At 42.5% G+C, this 19,240-nt stretch overlaps 1 protein-coding gene across 12 annotated transcripts in view; it reads right to left on the bottom strand.

Moving 5' to 3' along the window:
- Positions 1 to 19,240, bottom strand: part of LOC131045838 (uncharacterized) — a 313,161-nt gene that overhangs the window by 258,715 nt on the left and 35,206 nt on the right. The gene's annotated exons all lie outside the window — the stretch shown is intronic.

Below are 19,240 nucleotides of genomic sequence, written 5' to 3'. Positions count from 1 at the left end.
CAATGTTCATAGCATTATCTGTTGTTAACTACACCCCTCTCAATACCTGCAGGTAGTACAATATATAACAGCCGAAGGGGTGCGACCCAACCGTCGCGACTCCAACTACCTATCCGTCGGCTACCTAACTTCTAGCAAACAACATTACTACCAAAACATAAGATATACATATTTCCCGACAACATCATTCCCCCCAAAAAAGAAGTCGTCTCCGACGACTAACAACAAAAATGGAGACGATGCAACCCATGCAAAATACAAATCCAAGAAAAACTAAAGAGGGGGCTGGGGAAGCGTCCCTGAAGTAGAAGGCTGAGATGCCGATGCTTGGGCCGCCAAGCAGGCTCGGAGCTCATAAACCTACTGCGTACGCCTCAATGCATAGTAGGCATCTCAGTAGACTTGCTCAATCTCTCAAACGACTGCCATCACTCGACTCTCCACAATGGGCTCCTGTACACTCCAAGCCTGTAGCATCTCATCCGTCTGAGTAGTCGGCCATCCCTGAGACTCAAAGCATGTAGCAAAGGCTGTCGGGCAACCCACCCGCATAAACTATAGGACCCTCTCTAACTCCACCACCACCTGCTGCAATGCTCGTGTCTAGGCAGTGGCCACCACCCGCCTACCCCTCGCCACCATGTCAACTAAATAGGCCTCAATGTCCTCCCCCTCCTGCTCCGAAAGCTGTGAAATCTCTGGCGAAACTGACACAACCACATCCTGCTAGTATGAAGGTACCTCCTCCGCCACTAGGGGTGTACCATCCCCCTGCTCCTGCTCCTGGATGGCAGAGACGACCTCTCCTGCCTCCTTCCCAACTGCTAGTACATGTGTCTCCCAAGATGAATCGTCCAAGTCGACTACCTCTACTTTAGTCTCTCGACAAGGTGAGAATACAGCAGTTCCCACAGGTTGTACCAATGTCATCTGAAATCGTTGTGTCAGCCAGCTCTCCATAGCCACGACCGACGGGTCAATACGCATCTCTACGACCGGGGGATGGGTTGCCGTCATGGGCTCCTCCAACAAAGAGGCAGAAACAGTCACCATTGCCTCAGTCCCCACAACATCCAACCGCACCCAGGGCTCCGTATCAACCACCTCCCTCAGCCCCTGCTCCTCGTCAACCACTACTCGATGCGACGACTCCTCTGTTCGTGACTCTGCCATGTCTTCGGTAAGTGCCTCCGTGGTCGGGGCCGGTCCTGATGATGCTACCTGTTGCTGGATGGGGCCAAGTGCAACTAGTGTGCGGCTCTCCCAAATGTCGGAATAAAGGTGTTGCCAACTCCATATGACATCACAGGTGTGCCCATCGGTAGCAAGGGTGGGGCAAAAAGGACCCTCTCCTCCGTCGCCTTGCTGCTATCATCCTCCTCATCCTCCGCTTCTGAATCCTTTGTACTACTGGAAGTCTCCCTCCCACTATCAAGTTCCCCTAAGGCCGTATCCACCGTCCGTTTCCGCTTCGCGGAAGAGTGCCCAATGTCCAGGTGCCTCCAATACATGATAGGAGGCTCATCCGCTGCCAACGGTCCTTGCGGCCGTACCTCCAACTCTGCCTTCGGCACTGCTTCCCGCGTGGCCTCCAAGAATAGCCCTATAGCATAGTGGGGCATATAGAACGTGCGATGCTGCATCGTCAAAAACTCATACATGTGCTCTGCTAGCAACGCCCAACCGTACACAATGTCGTTCATCAACCCGTTCATGAGCATAATCTGAGGGAGAGCGATGTCCGACGCTCTACCGGATCCCCGTCAACCTGCTCTTAATGACATCCATAATGCACCGCCAGTGGCCCTCTGCAACAAAGGTCTTACGGATTCCTCGTCCTTTCGTAGCATTAGCCACACTGTCCAGCTCTGCTGTCGTCAAGTTCTTGTATATTAATTTAATCCAATACTCCTCCCATTTCATCTTCTTAGCCTTCAACTCTATTTTCCTGCCCTATCTGCCTGGAATGCCGAATACTCTGGTAAAGTCCACCGCTTTGAAGGATATGGTGACATCCCTCCCGAGGTGCTCAAAAGTACTCGTGCGTGTGTCTGTCGAAGGTGTCCACCATGAACCGTAGGGCACCCTCATACTCACGGACACGAAACACGAGCATTCGAATAGCCCACTCCACTTCTGCCTTACGAAGGTTCTGCTTCACCAAATCGTTGTCGGGAGTGTCCTGCCACCATTTCCGACATTCCGACCCATTCAAACCTTCAAAGGTGATATTCTGAGGTGTTAATGTATTTTTCCCACTTATGGCAGGTTGTGGTGCTTTCTGCTTTTGCTTCTATCTGGTGCTGGCATCCATGGTGTTGCCTGCAACACGTACGCCTGACGACAAGACACTGGTATTTCTATCCATCTGGCTGCTACTGGAGGAAGCCTGCAACTGTTTTTTCCAACTCCATTTCCCAGCCGACTCCATGCCCTGATTTCTTGGTTAAAGCCATACGATTGCGTAACCACCTTAACTACCTCCTCCTGCGTGGTTGTGTATACCTTCCTTGTTGGGCGGAGTGGGCTGCGTTGGGCAGGGGTTGCATGGTTTACTTCTTGCGTGGGCTGCGTATTTTCTTTCTCGTGTGGGCTACGTATTGTCTTTCTCGCGTGGGCAGAGGTTTTATGTTTTTGCTTTTTGCATGGGCAATGGTGTCCACCGCTAGTGGTCCCACCGTTGATGGTTTCCACCACACGGTGGTGTACACTGCATGGTGGTCCCACCATCGATGGTATGGCTCCACCGCCGATGGACCCACCGTCGATGTTACCGCCGCACGGTGGTTCCACCGTGGCATCGTTTTTTTTTTTGTTTTTTTTTTTTAATTATTTCTTCTAAAGGGTCCGGGATTGGTCGCCCGTTCATGGTACTGTTTCAATTTTGACCCATTGACAGCCTCTGGTACCTCCTTCCCGTCGAGCGTCCACAACTTGATCGCCCCGTTGGCATTGACCTCACGTACCTTGAAGGGCCCTACCCATCGCACTTTAAAATTCCCGATTTTGATTTCGTTCCTCCCATTGAATTTCAACACTAACTGCCCAGAAGTAAACTTCAATCGCCGAAGATGCTTGTCGTGCTAGAACTTCCGTCTTTGCTAGGCTGCCTCTGTAGCCCATTGTGCCATCATTCTTTTTTCGTCCAACTTGTTTAAAGCATACAATCTCTCCCTCAGGCTCTCCATATCCTCGAGTTTGTTCTCTACTGCAATGCGAAGGCTTGGCACCATGAATTCCGCTGGCACCACATCTTCTTGCCCATACATGAGTTGGAACGAAGTCTGGCCTGTGGTCACCTTGTAGGTTGTACGGTAGGCCCACAAGACCAAAGGTAACTTTTCTTCCCAATCTTCTCCCTCGACACCGCACGACTTCTATATCAGGCTCACAATAATCTTGTTGGTAGCCTCGGCCTGCCCATTGGCTCACAGGTAATAGGGGCTAGATAGAGAATGGAAAATCTTGAATTTTGTAGTAAGGAGTTTAATCACGTGGTTCACAAAATGTCTGCCTCTGTCGCTTGTCAACTGCATAGGGATCCCATACCGCGTAATAATTTGCTCGTAGATGAGTCTTGTTGTACTATGGCCGAGTTGTCCGGTAGGGCTCGCGCTTCAACCCACTTGGTTAAATACTCAATGGCTACCACAATGTAGTGACACCTCCGAGCACGGCTCACCTTGAGTGGGCCGATAAAATCCAGCCCCCAGCGTTCGAATAATTCTTGAGCATGCGAAGGGTTGAGGGGCATGAAATCCCTTTTTAGCGGCCTCCCCGCTCTCTGGCAGGTATCACAACCTAGTACCCATTCTCTCGCATCATTATACAATGTGGGCCACCAGAGGCCTGCTAGCAATACCTTCCTTGCCGTAGTGTCCGGTCCCATATGACATCCTGCGGGCCCCTCATGTGCTTCCCTCAAGATGCTTTGCACCTCTTCCTCCATCACACACTGACGTAACACCTCGTCAGGCCCCATTTTATACAATAAACCATTAATCAGCTGGAATGTGCGGCTTCTCAACACAAGCTTTCTTCGCTCTCCCGGCGGCATGCCTTGGGGGAACACAGAGGTGGAGAGATATTCCCTGATGGCAGTATACCATGGTGGTAGTACTGCGATCTTGAATAGGTGGGCGTCTGGAAAGTCGTTATTTATCCCTTCTGGTGGCTCTCCGGACCTGATCCGAGACAATTGGTCAGCAATGACATGGCTTTTGCCTAGCCGTACAATTATTGTGAACGTAAACTCTTGCAGCAAGAGTAGCCATCAACTAATCCTTCCCTGAATTATCGGCTTGTTGACCAAGTACATGAGGGCTTGATGGTCCACGTAGAATGTGAACGGTGTCGCCAACAAATAGTGTCTGAATTTTTGTACCGCATAGATCATCCGCAATGCCTCCCATTCTGTTGTGCTGTAATTTTTCTCCAAGTTGGATAACAGTCTATTGGCAAAATAGACGAGATGATCCAACCCGTGATCTCCCACTTGGGCCAGTGTGGCACCGATCGCAAAGTTTGAAGCGTCCACATGGACATGGAACTCCCTGTCTCAGTTGGGGTAAGCGAGGATGGGAGCAGCTACCAGCCTCGTCTTCAATTCCTCAAATGCTTCACTCTCCGGGGTCACCCAAGTGTACGGCTCACCCTTGCGAGTAAGTTTGTCCAAGCGGTGGGATATTTGTGCAAAGTTTTTAATGAACCTCTTGTAATAGTCGATATGGCCCAGGAAGGACTTTACCCCGATGGCATCCGTAGGAGGCTCCATCTCCACTATTACCCATATTTTGTCTAGGTCCGTCTTCAAACCTACTTTGCATACAATGTGCCCAGGCAATTTGCCTTATCGTACCATAAATCGACATTTTTTTGGATTAAGGGCCAGCCTTGTCCTTCGACATCTCTCCAGGCACTCTCTGAGGGCTACCAAATGCGTATCTTGTCCGCTATAGATGGACCAGTCGTCGAGGAAGGCTTTAAAATTCCCTACCGACATCTTGTCGAATATGTGTAGTATAATTCGCTGGAATGTTGCAGGTGCATTGCATAGGCCGAATGCCATCCGGTTGTATGCATAGACATCATCTTCGACCACGAAGGTCGTCTTCAATTTATCTTCCTCGGCGATTGAGATCTGGTTATATGCGGAAAATCCATCCAAAAACGAGTACATCTCATGGCCGGCCACCTCCTCCAGTATGATGTCCGTAAACGGGATTGGGAAGGGGTCTTTAATCATAACTGCATTGAGACACTGGAAGCCCACACAAATCCTTATTTGGTTAGTGTCCTTTAGTGAAATGACTATGGGTGACACCCATTCGCTTGTCTGTACTTTAAAAATGATACCAGCCTCCAGCATTTTTTCTATCTCATCGTTCACCCGCGCTACATAGTTGCGGTTCATCCTGTATGGTCTCTTTCATACAGGGCAGGCTCTGGGTACCAACGGGATGCGGTGCACGCACAGTTCAGGAGGTACCCCCTTCAAGTCTTTATACGTCCATGAGAAGACGTCTTTAAACTCCAGGAATATTATGAAGGCCGCTGTCTTCAGCACGGGATCCCAGTCATCCCCGACTAATATATTTCGTGGGTCCTCCTTTCCCAGGTTTGTTGCCTAGCTTGGACTCTTCAAATTGAATTGGCTTGTCTTTCTCGAACTGATGTGCGGGTGCCTCGTCCACTCGGGCTTCCCCCTCCTTATATTCTCTGTATTCCGGAGGGAAGACCTCCAGATCGACGGGCTCCTCTATCTGCAACATGTTGCAGTGAAAAAGTTCGTAGTCCTCCATTTGCCAATGGAAGAGCCCGTTGAGTCCTCCATTTGCCATAGTCAATCCAAGGAGTTTGAAATCCATCACACCAAAACTAGGACTTTGTTAGAACAATTATTAATATATGGCATATATATTTATCTTAGCCGCCATATAAAATCAAGAAATCATCCCTTGGAAAATTCAAATGCTGACAAGGCATAAAATCTGACTTGCAAGTAGCTCAAACCAAACAAACAAATAGCTCAAGCAAGAAGCTAGGTAGCTCAAGCAACCAACCAAATAGCTCAAGTAGACCAGCAAGGAGCTCAAGCAGCTCAAGCACATGTCCAGGCAGCTCAAACAAAACTTATCCAATTTTCTATCCTGAACACATTCTAACTGATCCTTGACATCAATGACAAAATCTGCAACAATGATAATGTGATTAAATTAGCATTCATAAACATCAAAACATCTCAAGTAAGAAGCAATGTTGAATTGTGCATTCCTGTAGCAACAGACCCACAGTGAGGGCAGTCAATTGTCATGTTAAAAATGGACATTTCATTGCTATTTGTCCCTAAGACAGTAATATGATCTTTGAGGCTCTCCTAATGCACAAAAACTCTCGCAACATGCACAGACCAAGGAAACTTGGCTTTTCCAGCAAGACTGACCACTATGATGTTTGAAACCTGACTCAGTACACCTGTAACAGCAAACAGGGACGTTGAACAAGCATAGGGCAATTTGCATTAAAGTTCAAAACCTCATTTTTTCTCACCAAATCTGACATCTATCATCAGTCAACTCTTCCATGGGTCCGGGTGCCAACATAAAGGGGTTTCAAACAAAGTAATTCTCCCCATAACCAGTCCCAACTCCAATGGAACCTCCCAGGATGTGTACGGCCTACTAGGATGTGCGATTTCAATAGAAAAAATAAATGCTAGCTGAAACCACAAGCTCAAGTATGCCAAATGATCGCCTTGCACTAAGGAAACTTTAGGAATATCACCCAAAAACATTTCATTAACCCCTCAAACTGGGCAACCAAAAAGTAGGCACAGCCAGACTTGAAGAAGTCAGAAACACCTGCAACCTGGTCCGACCACTCCAAAATTTGCCAAAAGACAATCAGAAAAACCTCTGCTAACTTGCAAATCAATTTACCTTATAAATTTTCATATTCATGAGACCCCAAATCCAAAAACTTCATTAAAACCACTGTGTTTCCTATGTGAACACACCAGACCAGGTAGGGTGGGTCTCTCACCACCAAAACTAGTAATACTGAAGAGGTTTTTCGTCCTCAAGAACTCCTCTATTCATTCGAACAACATCTCCTTAAGTGTGCAAACTCTAAATTAGAGAATGAAAGCCAAAAATAACTTTATATAGACTTGGAGGGAAATAGGGCAAATTTAAAAATTGAAATATTTCATTTTCCCTTAAAAAGGTTTTCTTAATTTTTGAAAACAACTTAAGTCCACATAACACGTTACTCTAGGCGTTCAACCTTGGGAGCAACTTCACAATATAACAACTTGATTTCTTTAGTACAATTATTAAAATAATACTAAACACCTTGCAAAAAACCCGTCAAGACACTGGAAACGGAAACCAAATGTGCCAAGACATAACTAATGTTGAGGAAAGGAGTCCAATGACAAAATGAGCAATTTACTATAAATAGCAGTGTTCTCCAACTAGCTTACCGGGTTTGCCTCCACACCCCCCTGGTTCGGGTCCAGTACGGTCCGGGTCCCTGGTTCGGGTCCTGTCCGGCCATGGTTCGACCAAGGTTCGAATTTCCCAGAGGGGGTTCAACCTGGTTCGAACCCGGGTGGACCAAGATCGAAACAGGTCGAACCCGAGCAGACCCAGGTCGAACCCGGATGGCTGGGCGACCCAAAACAAGTTTTTTAATGCAAAATTTTTATTTTTTTTGAAATCCACCATGTAAAAAGTAAATTTTATATCCTAAAAGTGACTTGTAAAACATAATCTTGGCTCATTTCTCCTCATTTGTGTTGCAAACAAAAGTTTTTTGACAGCAGCTTGAAGAAAGGGTGAACAAAGTTTGGCTTCCAAGATCAAATAGGAGTTGAAGACTAATTTTTGAAGCTTCAACAAGTGTTGCAGCATCATTTCCATACATTTGCCAGCTCCCATTGGCTACAAGAGGTAGGTTTTTTAACATTTTTTTCCAACTATTTTTGTTTCACAAATTGTCAAACATGAAACATTAATTGTTTTTCATTATTTTGTTTCTGTTTTTTAATATGTTTATGTTATTTGTTGCCATAGGAACTAGAATGGCATCTACCTCTTCCTCCGTTGGCAATGAACAAACAATTACAAAACAAAGAAATGATCTGAATTCTCCCTTATGGAAGTATGTTGACATTTTTAACCAACTTCCAGGAGGTGGGGGGAGATGCCAAGGATGCGGTATTGAACGTAATAGTTCATATTATCGGGTGGTAGGCCATTTGTGTGGAACAAAAGGAAGAGGCATCAAAAAATACCCAGGAAAAGATGGTAAACCTATACCAGATGAGACAATGATGAAATATTTTAAGGAGCATGAGGAGGCAGAAGAGAGAGAAGCCTGTAGATTGAATCAAACCACAGCAAAGAAAACAAGGGGAATGCAAGCTCCATCTAATCCCGATGTTGTAGTACAAGACCACCCCTTCTTTTCCACAACTGAACCTGAAAATGAACCACCCTTGACACGCAAAAGAACAAAGGGGCCTTTAGAAACGGCATTTCAAAATGAGAGTAGAGACATTGCTGACCAAGATATAGAAAGGTGCATTTGTGCAAATGGGTTGGCTTTCAATGTTGTTTGCTCCCCATATTGGAAGCAAATGATAAAAAGTGTTAATGAAGCTCCAAGAGGGTATAAGGGCCCAGGTTATGAGAATGTACGTGGAACATTATTGGACAAAGAGGTGAAGAGGGTTGAAGACGCATTGAAACCCATAAGGGATTCATGGGCTGAGACACGTGTAACAATTGTTTCAGATGGGTGGAAAGATGCTAAAAATCGTCCATTGAACAATGTCATAGCGGTGTCCCCTAAAGGGGCAATGTTTTTGAAAGTTGTGGATTGTGAGGGCCAACTAAAAGATGGCCAATTTATTGCAGAAATTCTCATCTCCGCCACTGAGTCAGTGGGACCCCGCAATGTTGTCCAAGTCATAACGGACAATGCAAGAAATTGTAGAGCTGCTAGTTTGTTGGTTGAAGAACGCTATGATCACATCTTTTGGACACCTTGTGCGGTCCATTCACTCAATCTTATGCTACAAAGGATTGGGACTAAAATAAAATGGGGACATCCAGATGTTCATCACAAACCAGCACATGTCTCAAGGGATTTTTAGATCCTTTTTGAATTTGGAGCTATTGAAGGTAAGTGAAATAGTAATTTAATTTTACATTTTCTGATTTTTTTAATTTCAATGTTCATAATATCATTGTGTAAGCTATATTGTGTGTTCTTCTTTAAAGTTTGGCTTTATTTATTTATCATTTTGGCATTAATTTGTGTTATAGGTTGCTGAGACCCGTTTTGCATCAAACACAACCGTCTTAAGACTACTTGTGAAAGTTAGAGTTGCACTATGCAATATGGTGATCAGCAACAATTGGACTGTATGGAAGCAGAGTAGCAGTGAGAGGGCAGAAAAACTTAGGGAGAGAATATTGAATGAGAAATGGTGGGATCTTGTTACATATCTCCTAAGTATCACTAAGCCCATTATGAGTATGATTCGCTATACCAACATGGATAGGCCTTGCATTGGTGAGATTTATGATGGCATTGACTCAATGCTTGAAAAAATAAAGTTCACTATAAATGCAAAAGACAATGACCCCGAGGAGAAATTCTTCAAAGAAGGGAAAGCAATTAATATATAACTTTAATTGCTTACTTTGTCTTCATAGGTTGCTAGTTCATCTGCTTTAGAAAGAAATTGGAGCACATACTCTTTCATCCACTCAGTAAAGTGCAATAGGTTGCTATCAAAAAGAGCGGAGAATTTAGTATATGTGCATTCCAACCTATGTCTTCTTTCACACAAACAACGTGACTACACACAAGGGGAAACGAAGATGTGGGATATAGAGCCAGAGCATACTGATTTGGATGCTCCTGCTTCTCAGCTTCTTGCAATGACACTTGATGACTTGGAGGGCGAGCAAACTTATAGTGCAAGTGCAAGTGGCATTGGCTCATCTAATGTCAATGTCAATGATGAGGAGGATGAGGAGGATGAATTAGCTGATCCATTTGATGATTAAACTTTATATTGTTGAAAGTTGAAACAATGATACTTGAATATTTTGTCATTTTGATATTAAACTTGATGTATATGATGCTATTATGGTATGATAATGATGCTATGATTACAAGTTTATGTTTGTTTTGTTGTTTATATGATGCTATGTGACATGCTAATCTTAATTCATGCTTATAGGCTGCACAAATATTAAAATATATATTTAAAAAAAAAAAAGTTTACATGTTTTTGTACTAACAAATCCAAATGAACCCAAACCCCTTTTCAAAATTTTGCCGTACCGGCATACCGGTTCTTCGAACCCGAACTGGTGCCCGAACCCGAACCGCCAAGCTAGTTCTCCAAGGATTGTGGAAAAACAACCCAAAAGGCTTAAAATGCTATGAGTGTTGCCACCATGGAGACACAATTGGTGAAAACCAAGAAAACTGTAAATCAAACTCTCCAAGGGAAAAGGAGTCCCCCAACCATCACCAAATAGCCTATGGGAACTGTTATCACAAAAGCTTGCACCCTTGCTAAGCAATCAACTCGGCAACCTTGTGAAACATGGAAACAACCCTGAAGTGTGGGACCTTACGCAAGGGATTGAATCTCCGAAGAAGGTCGGCTTCCTTCTTCAAATAGGTGCATGTGTTGAACCAACTCAACACTTCAAACTAACTCCTAAGCCTATCCTAACAAATTGCGGAGGTAAAGGGAAGAAAGAAATGCTTGAAATAACAGGAGGTGATGCACCAAGAAGAGATTGTTCCTCTCCCCCACCCGAAATGGCACAAGGAAACAACTGAAAAGCCCAAGAGATGCACAAACTTCAATTGCATGAGTGACCCAAACACATGTGTGGAGGTTAGAATTTTCTAAGTGTCAAGAGGGGAGAAGGATTCCCACAAAGTCACACTCAGAAAACAAGTTAACATGGCATACATGTGAAAGGAAACCACAAACATACACTTATAATGGAGGTAAGAACACATACACATCATACATAAGTTGAAGGAAGGCAAGAATGGAGATTTTCAATTAATCATAAGGCCAAAAGACAAAAGCCAATCTTACAGTTGCAGAAATGCAAAAATAATTGCGAGTCTTCAAGAGAAGAGAAGAGAAGAGCATAAGAGAGCTCAAGCCAGTAGGGAGAGAACCCTTTACAATGAGGCTTAACAACCTTATATAGAAAATGGGCTACAATGGTGATCATGACCCCTGTATGTCAATCTAGAAGTGCAGGGAAGTGCATGCACTTGGCTTGTACATGCAAGAAACCTAGCCATACCTCAAAAGGCAATTCTAAGGAAGGTGGATTAACTAACCTTCCAAAGTCAGCCATGACATAAGTCACCAAACATGGCCCCGTACCTTCCTTGATGGAAATCCTGCCCAAAACCCTTGTGGCTCCACAAAAGAAAGTGTACAAGTCACCAAGTTGACGGAGCATTAAAAGCCTTGAGTGTTGATCACGCCATCCGAAAGTGTTGCCAGTCGGAAGGAAGCCCGGAGACTTCGGAAGCTCGAACTCCCGAAGTGAGGAAGACAAGGGAAGAATTTCGGAACCTCGAGGTTCCGAAGTTTCGAGAGCAAGGAACTTCGAAACCTCGGGGCTCCGGAGTTCCGAGAGCAAGGAACTTCGGAACCTTGGGGCTCCGGAGTTCCGGGATAGGAGAAAGTAGGGCTAGGAAAGGAAATTTGGAACCTCAGGGTTCCGGAGGAACTAGGGAGAGAAGGCAAAAGGGGAAGGAACTACGGAACCTCGGGGTTCCGGAGTTCCGGGGAACTGCTCAAAGGAACTTCGGAACCTTGGGGTTTCGGAGTTCTGGGATAGAGAGGGAAAAGGTTAAAGAGAGAAGGGGAACCTCAGGGTTTCGGAGTTCCGGGCAAGGATAGAAGAAAGGCTATGGAGAGGAAGGGAACTTCGGAACCTCGAGGTTCCGGAAGGCAAAGGAGAAGCTTAAGAGAAGAGGCGAAGGAAAGGAAGGCTAGGAACTTCGGAACCTCGGGGTTCCGTTGTTCTGAAGAGGGAAAGAGAAAAGGGACAAGGAACTTTAGAACCTCGGGGTTCCGGAGTTCCGGAGGAAAAGAGAGAAGGGCTAAAGAGAGGAGGGACTAAGCTAGGGAAAGAACTTCGTAACCTCAGGGTTCCGGAGTTCCGGAGAAACTGGAGAAAAGCTAAGGGAAGGAAGGGAACTTCGTAACCTCGGGGTTCTGGAGTTCCGGAGAAGGAAAGAAAGCGGCTAAGGCAAAGAACCTCAGAACCTCGGGGTTTCAGAGTTCCGGGGAAGAAAAAGGGGGCCTAGGAACTTCCGACAAGGCAACACTTCAAACCATGATTGCTTTTCTCCTTGATCAACTGGGTCAGCGCTGGTCCATGGAACATATCTCTGATCGGTTCTCACTGAGGACCAAGGGTGTCATAAAATGACAACAGGAACCGAGGAATAGGCTAACGAGAAACACAATCTAGCTAGGCCAGAGAAGGGGACACTACAATGCAAATATTGTTTTCTCCAGTCGGTCACTCAATCCAAGTATTTAACATCATATATTGGTTGCTTTCCAACTATTTGATGATATGTCTTCTTTCAAAAAGGTGGAATAATAAAATAATTGTTTGGCATAATAGCTAGATTTGGATACTAAATTGAAATAATTTATTTTTTCCAAGATTGTAATAAACTAGACAATTTACCACTAGTTACAAGTAGCATTGATATTGCAAGAAGATCCTAGATGGAGTATTGTTAGATCCTGATATTGTTGTAGAAAGATTCTAGACAATTCACTGTTGAATCCTTTATTTACATATCATTAGGCTTAAAAAGGAGTCCAATGCCAAAACAGACACTTACTATAAATAGCAATGCTCTCCAAGGATTGTGAAGAACTCAGAAGGCTTAAAATGCTACAACGAATGTTTCGACCATGGAAGCACCAACACAATTGTTAAAAACCAAGAAAATTGTAAACAAAACTCTCCAAGGGCCCCTAACCATCACCAAATAGCCTATAGAACCTAGGAATAGGCTAACGGGAAACACAATTTGACTAGGTCAAAAAAGGGGAGATTACAATGCAAATATTGTTTTCTTCAATTAGTCATCAATCCAAGTATTTAACATATTATATGTTGGTTGCTTTCCAACTATTTGACGGAATGTCTTCTTTCAAAATGATGGAATGATGGATAATTGTTTGGCATAATAGCTAGATTTGGATACTGAATTGAAATACTTTCATTTCTTTCAATATTGTAATAAACTAGATAGTTAACAACCAGTTAGAAGTAGCATTGATATTGCAAGAATATCCTAGATGGAGTACTATTAGATCCATGATATTATTGTAAGAAGATTCTAGACAGTTCACTATCAAATCCCTTTTATTTACGTAACATTAGGGATAGGCACATACCTATTAGTTTCACATATTTTTGGTTGTTTTTATAAGCTTGCATAACATTGTTCCATGGGAATGCATCCCCCCCCAAATTCCTTCCATTTCTAAGATGGAAACATCTCTAGGACCTATGAACTCCTCAAGAACATCCCACTATGGTGCCACCACCACTCCCAATACATGTCCCTCAATGTCCACATGACACTCAAGGGACTTGTAAATGTCCCTTGAACACACCAAAAACCTCTAATCATCCTATGTATTGAAGCTGAAAAAACATTTATAGGATTAGGGATTTTTTAATTGTTTGGGTTCATTCGTACAAAAAAAAAGAAAAAATCATATATATATGCAAACTAAAAGCATGAATTAAGATTAGAATATCACATAGCCTGTCACTAGGTTCGAATTCGATCACCAGGTTCGAATTCGAATTCGGCAACAATAAAATTTGGATGAAGTTCGACAAGGGTAAAAAATTCGAAAAAAAATTCGACATTAAATTCGCCTATATAAATTTAAATTATTTAAGTATATATTTTTTTTTTTTAAGTGCGTGCTATCTATTGTGGGGAGAGCGCCCTATATTAATAATGAACAGTATTACATAAACACTGGACCCTCAAAAAGGATATGGTCCTTATAATAACAAACACATTATCCAAACACAGCCATTCCACTACATTAACCTCAGAATGGTAGCAATGTGATCACCCAAACTCGCCAGCTTTTCGATATTGTTTTCTAACAGCCAACCCAAATCTTCGTTCATCATCCTTCTAAATGGACCCAAATCACCAGTGGAGAACCCTGCAAGAAATACGTCTCAAGCATTGCCCATGAAGTTTTCCTTCTTTGTCCTCAATTCTTTCGCAGCAACCTGAAGCTCATCTTCATGGTTTGAAACCTCCACGTCCGAGAGGAAACACGCAAGGTTGAAGAAAGGACCCAGGATACTCGCCCATTCTTCTTCCAGTTCCATGACTGCATTACCTATAGCATTGCCATCAACTACCCTGACGAACCCGTCCATTTTCTCAATGCAAGCTTCCTTGGACGAAAGAACATCCACTAACAAACAAAGTATGGTTTCATAGAAAAAAACCATCACACCAATGCCTCTCTTTGTTGAGCGCTTCCTCAACGATCGCGACAATAGCCACCTACCCATCGACATCAATGTCATAAAGTTGGTCACAATGTTCTGCTAACCGCTCCTCGCAACACATGCAACTCAGCCCGAAGTGGTGAACCATGATTCTGTGACAACATGAAAGGAAGCTTCCTCAGTATACAGATCCATTCTTTGCAATTTTCTAACCCAAGAATTACCCTGCAGATCAACCATGATCCTAAAATAGCCGTTCGGGAGAATTTATCGAGGTTGCAGTCTGGGCAAAATTATTTAAGTATATAAATAATATATTCATTAAATTATAAATATAACTTATATTTTTATTTTTATTTTTATTGGTAATTTTGTAGTATATTAATTCAGAAATAAAAGTGTACAGCCAACATCATCCAAAGGCCAAGTTAAAAGATGTAAACATCGGCCCAAAATATTCACAGTCATAACCTACTCTAAAACCATTCGAAAACAAAACAAAGAAGGAACCAGTCCTGTGCATCTATGCACCAAATATTACAGACATGACTAAAACATCTATTAAAAACAATATACTGGAAGAGTGTGGAAAAACAATGACCCTATGGCCACTCACTCGCTCTCACTCTAGTTCACCTTCTCCCCGTCCACCATGTCAGCCATAGATTTGCCCTTTGCAGCTTCGCTTTTCATCTTCGGAATGCATTCCAAGCATCCAAAATCGGGGTCTCCTTCCAAACTTGCTAGCAATTGAACCACCCGCCCTTCCTCGAACCTATCTCACAGATCTCTCCCGACCTCCATCCGCGCCACCACCTTTAGAGCCTTCAGGACTTCATCCGTCTTAATGAGTTTTACAAAGAGCTTCATGGCTTCCCAACCAATGCGAGCTCGTTCACGGCATTGTTCCATTATGTCATTTTCCAATCCTCGAACAAACGGCAGCAGCTCCTCCTTATCATCTCCTTCCCTAATGCGAATGTCTGTCCGAGGCACTACCCACTCCAGAATGGAGCCAAGGTTGATTAGGTACTCCCCATCAATCAATTTTGTCAGAGTGAGTCTGATTTTCTCTACCTCCGGCTCAAACTCGCATGCCCATGCCAAAATCAAGGAATCCACCTCCATGTTCGTCTGATAGCTAAAATGGATGTGCGACACCTCCTCTCCTAGCATAAGGCGCGCCGCACTCCACAATTTCTCCTCTTTGTACCTGAAAAGCCCCTGCATCCTCTTCTCCGATACTATCCCCAGGAATGGCACCAACTTCTTCTCGGTTCATAGAGTGAAGTTTGCTTCCATTAGACCTGCACAAATTATTTTCTCCAGCCTCTACAATACAAATGACATAAAACCATTTAACAATCACACTAAATACAAACTTAGCCACCAGCTCACAAACCAAAGGAATTAAATTCCTCCGCCATCATTTGAGACAGGTAATAAATGCAGGCGTGATGGCATAAAGGAAATAAAATTTCACAGCAGATTTGCTGCACTCCGCCATCATCTCTAAAAAGTATTGTCTGCAATAGGCAACTGCCACTTTTATTGCAAACCCCAGCAAACAAGATGTACTTGTCATTTCGGGCATCCTTGCGTCCATGTTGTTGGCTTCATGTTTCTAGGACTGCATTTAAGACCACTTCCACAATCTGCCATCTCCCTTCCACCACTTAGCCATTTGACTATTCATGTCATAGCCAATGTTGGAGAGTAGATCTGCCACTGCATTTGCACCTCGCTTGACGTGGGAGACCCGAAATTCCTCAAAAGATTTGAGTTTCTCTCGGATGATCGCCACCCAATGAGATAATTTCCAGGATGGAGTGTTGCCTTTAGTAATTGCATTGATGACCACCTGGGAGTCTCCTTCCAGATGCAACCGTTGGACTTTCATGTTTAAGGCCAACTCAGTTGCCAGAAGTGCCGCCTGGGCCTCCATTTCGTTATTCTTACCATCCTATAGATGACGTGCTTCTTTGAAGAGGATAGACCCTTTGTCATTCCTCGCCACTACCCCCACACCTGAGATTCCCAGGTTTCCTCTAGATGCCCCATCGAAATTTATTTTTATCCATTCCTTGCTAGGTGGCTCCCATATGACCTCCCCTTTATCTGATGTGGGATTAGCCCCCAAGGACCCATTAACGAGTTATATAACTTAAATTTTTAAATATATTAGAAATACTATTATAAAATAAAATAAATTTGAAATGAAATGATCAAATATATTATTTATTAAAATTAAATAATATTATATCAAATTTAAAATTAATATAAATATTTAACAATGTAAATTAAAATTATTAAAAATAATACTATATTATGAATTTATATTACATTATAATTAATTTTAAAAACTTCTTTAAGTCATATTCCATAATTTATAATACATTATCTTTATATATTACTAAATTAAAAATGCATCATCATTATTTTAATACATCATCTTTATAAATTAAATGGTCTAAGTGGTTGAATGGGGGCTCACCACGACTATTGTATATCGGGCCTTTAAACATTATCTTTATGCATTATCGTTATATTTATTGTATCGTGAATTCCGATAAACTCCGATAAATTCCTTTTTGAAAGGGATTTTTGCAGCGGGGAGCGCAATTATCATCAAACCGATGGTTCTTATTTGTGCATAGCGCCTTTCAGATTTGTGGGGAAAACCCCTTGTTCCAGCACAGCATAAGGAGAATATGCTTATTCATTTCTGGATTCGCGACTGCAGAATATATTTCAATTTTTAAAACCCTAGTTTTTCTTCGTACGAATTTTGGGCCGAATTTGAACAAATTTTTAATGTTTTATTGAAATTCGCAAATTTTGAAATTCGGCAAATGCGGTGACTTAGCACATAGCATCATATAAACAACAAAACCATCATATATTTGAATGTCATTTAAAACATAAATGATAAATATTATTAAATATTCATCATTCAAACTTCAAGTTCAATATTAAAATAATAATATCAACTTCAAAAATTAGTTTTAATCATCAATATCACATCATCATTAATATTAGATGATGTATAAACATTGGATGAATCCTTAACCACAAGCAGTGCCACTCCAACTGCCACTTAAAGTATGTTTGCTTTCAAACTACTCAAGTGCAATATGTTGGAAAATGGAAGCATCCAAGTCAGCATGCTCTGGCTCTATATCCCACACTTTCGTGGCCCCTTCCTTGTTGCCATATTGGTTGTGTGAAAGGAGGCACAAGTTGGAATGCACATACACTAGTTCTCACTCTTTTCGAGTGCAATATATTGTGCTTTCTTGTTTGATTGAAGGTTTCCCAACTCAATGTGGGTGAGTGTGGAGTGCGAACCCTGGGTGCTGTGTTGTTGTTTTCAGATCAGAACTTCAGGTTTTATCTGGTCACAGAATTTCATAATCAGCAGCAAGCAATCCTGTGCATTCATTGCTCAGACCCCTGATTATTTCTGAAACAATTTGTCTATGTTTTTACTTGCAATAGAAGTAGAGTTTGTTTCCTTTTATGAAGTTGGACTAAAAACTAAGTTTTTTAGTTTATGTTCTGATTCCATATTTATCAGATCTAATTCTGAGCTATACCTTACCAGATCTGCTTACAATAATATTCAAAAACCCTAAGTTTCTTGCAACAATAGCGTAGTGGTGGGACAACAGGGATCAGGCTTCAAAGATACTTGATGCTAGAGGGAGGGGCAATCGGGCTTCAGAGACCCCTGATATAGGAGGTTTTAGGAATTGGGATTAGTAAATAACAAATGCTGGAAGGAGCAGGGATCGTGGAGCTAAAAGAAACGTACCAAAGTAAAAGAAATCTTGAAAAGCCATAGAAGGGAAAAGATTAGGAAAATGAGGCCATAGGGAATGAAGGCAAGGCATGATAGTATCAGATAGTCAAAAAAAACTCCCAAGCCTATAAAGTGACTCAAACACCATCATACATAATAAGATTTGAGACATCACATCCAACTTGATATTTGTTTGTATGCACTAAGATATACAACTTGTAGAAACTTTAGCATTGTGTCACCTCCTCACGTCCATTGCTAGAGTTTATATGTTTTGAGATTGACCACAGTGAATAGTCTCTCTCTTATTCCCAAATCACGGTGTTCCTCTCACAACATCCTATTATTGCATTTCTTCTTCCATAGTCTTCAAGAGGGTTTTGTGTGAGCGTAACAGAAATAAATGAGATGTGACTAGACATAGTATGGTCATCTATTATTTGTGAAGAGTTTTTATTGTGAATGACACTTCAAAGGGGCTGAGTCAACATTCACATTTCTCTACAAAATGACAGCAGAATTTTTGTAATAGTTTCTGACCTTGTGACGTGGACCGGCACAAGCAAGGCATTTATGTGTGGTTTGCAATTACCTCACACATTCAAACCTTTGTTGAACACCTCTTTTATGTCTGAAATTTTTCTCTGCTCCGTTTCATAGAATTTTTTTCCAAACCTCCAAATCATTTCACTCATGACATGAGAAGAAAATAAAATGCTCAAATACCATAATGAATTCAAAAATGAATGAACAATTTTATTATGAGAGGAGAAAGCAATATCTACAAATAAAAATCGGTAAAAGAAACAAGTAATAACTGACCAAGCATTCCAACCAAAATACTCTAGGTTAACAA

The sequence above is a fragment of the Cryptomeria japonica genome, chromosome 5, assembly GCF_030272615.1.
Source record: "Cryptomeria japonica chromosome 5, Sugi_1.0, whole genome shotgun sequence".
NCBI classification, from domain to species: domain Eukaryota; kingdom Viridiplantae; phylum Streptophyta; class Pinopsida; order Cupressales; family Cupressaceae; genus Cryptomeria; species Cryptomeria japonica.
The sequence above is the reverse complement of the archived record's forward strand: the minus strand, read 5'-3'. Positions and strand labels throughout refer to the sequence as shown.